Here is a 2,085-nt window from a genome sequence, read left to right on the forward strand (position 1 = left end):
ACTGATCATTCAAGAGATGCAAATTAAAATAATGCTGAGATTCCTTTTTGTTAGGGATCACCAATTCACAACAGCTAGCTTTACATTGGAGGAATGGCAGCTTGGGACTTTTGGGATTGCCCTTTTGAGATTTCCCATGATCCCATTAGGAGTGGGCCACCCTCTCTGACCTACTAACACTAAGATTAAAACCACTGAGACTCAAACTAAAACTACAAAGATTAATGATGGTCTGAGGAAACATCCTCTTAGTTCAAGATAACCACCAGCCTCTGTGTCATCCAATAATCCCTCTTCAATCAATAAATGCCGAAGTTCTGGCTGCTTCATGACTTTTTTGTTATTGTTGTTGAAAAACCATTTATTTCACTGGAAAGGTAAAAGTGATCCAACTCTAGGTCTAGCCTTTGGGCTAAAAGAAACCCAAGAGCAGTGGTGACTCTCCGAGGTCATTCCCAAATCCAACACCCACTGGAGGCAGGAGGCAGGGAGGACACAGGGCAGCCCCCACCACAGCTTCTGCATACAGTGAGGCCTGCTGGGAAAACAGAACATGAATGGGAAGCTACAGAAGTATTTAATACAGAAGTATTAAACAACAACAAGAACAGGATAATGGGCACTAGAAAGAAAAAGAAAGGTCTGAACTTAGGAAGGTAAATTAAGGCCCACGATTCCTGAGGGACTGAATGCACAGAGCTGAAAACGTCCCAGAGACGGAGTACCAACGAAGTGTATATTTACATGCACAACCTCAGCTCGGAATTTCAGCCCACACACATTCCACCTCAAGCTTTAAAAGGCTGAGTACCGCGCCGGATCAGCATACTGCTCCCGCTCATACCGGGCCATGTTGTACAAGGAATTCCGCGCGGCTGCAGAAACTTGGGACAACTCACTCTCATGCCCATAACCGTAGCCCTCTCCAACAGTGGGGATTGGACCTGTAGTGCGACGCAGGGGGCTCCGATCCCGCCCATAATATGAAGTGGAAGCTGCAGTAACAGCAGCAGCAGCAGCTGTGTAAGCAGCAGCTCGCGAGGTCGGCAACAGGTATATATCGTAGGGATTGAGAGAGGTGAAGGTGAGGTGACTGGCCATGGCTGCGTTCTGGCCATGGCTGTGTTCTGGACAAGGTCTGCTCTGTGTAATTATATGCAGAAACAGCTGCAGCTGCCAGCGCCTCATAGGACCAGGCAGCATGGCAGCGCTCGTAGTAGGCATCGAGCGCTCCCTATGCGTTGTTGTAATACAACGAATCCCCAGAGCTCATGGTGTAAGGTGTATGCACTGCTCCATATTGCTTGTTCAAGTCTGCCACGCAGCCCGAACGATCTACTGGACACTCTTTGGGCCAGTGTCCCTCTTTTCCGCACCGATAGCAGCCACTCTGATCTCCCATTCCGAGCGCAGTCCTAAACCAGCTGGTGGACAACGGCAAGTGCATTCGTTTGCGTTGAAACTCAGTGTTATCAAGGTCCCTGATGGCCTCCACTGCATCTTCTGCCCGCTCCATGTGTGCAAAGGCATAATCTTTCACGATGTCACATTTGATGACTGGACCATATTCCTCAAATTTGGCCCAAAGCTCTTTGTTGGTATAAGTGGGGCTGATGTTATCCACGTGTAACTTGGTTGAAGCTTTACTCTTGTTCTTGCTGGCTTCCACACTGATGTTCACCTCGTACAACTTATAGTGGTGCAGGTTCCGAATGGCATCCTCCGCCGCTGTCTCGTCCTCTATGTGCCCAAAGCTGCAGTTATTAATGATGTCACATTCCAGCACCTGCCCATATTGCTCAAAGAATGAGCGGATCTCTTGCTCTGTGGCCTCCCGGGGCAGGTTTCCAATGAATAGCTTCATCATCTCGACCCAGCCGCTCGGAAATCTGCAGGGCCTCTTCCTCGCTGCGCGGAGGCATCCAACAAAACGCTAAACTCTTCATGACCTTTTGTTCCTTATGGACACTTGGTCATCCTGAATCCCTGCTATACCTCCATTTTGTGCCCTTTTTTTCCCAATAATTTTATTGAGAAACAAATATCAATGAGACAGTTTCACAACCGATTACTGGCACTTTTACA

The 2,085-nt window shown here is 48.2% G+C and overlaps 1 pseudogene; it reads right to left on the reverse strand.

The window, feature by feature from the left end:
* Nucleotides 1-770: 770 nt before the first annotated feature.
* Nucleotides 771-1,867, reverse strand: LOC101571438 (annotated as a pseudogene).
* Between the last annotated feature and the right edge of the window lie 218 nt (nt 1,868-2,085).

Source organism: Octodon degus, unplaced genomic scaffold (assembly GCF_000260255.1).
Source record: "Octodon degus isolate 3935 unplaced genomic scaffold, OctDeg1.0 scaffold00238, whole genome shotgun sequence".
In the NCBI taxonomy this organism is placed as follows: Eukaryota; Metazoa; Chordata; class Mammalia; order Rodentia; family Octodontidae; genus Octodon; species Octodon degus.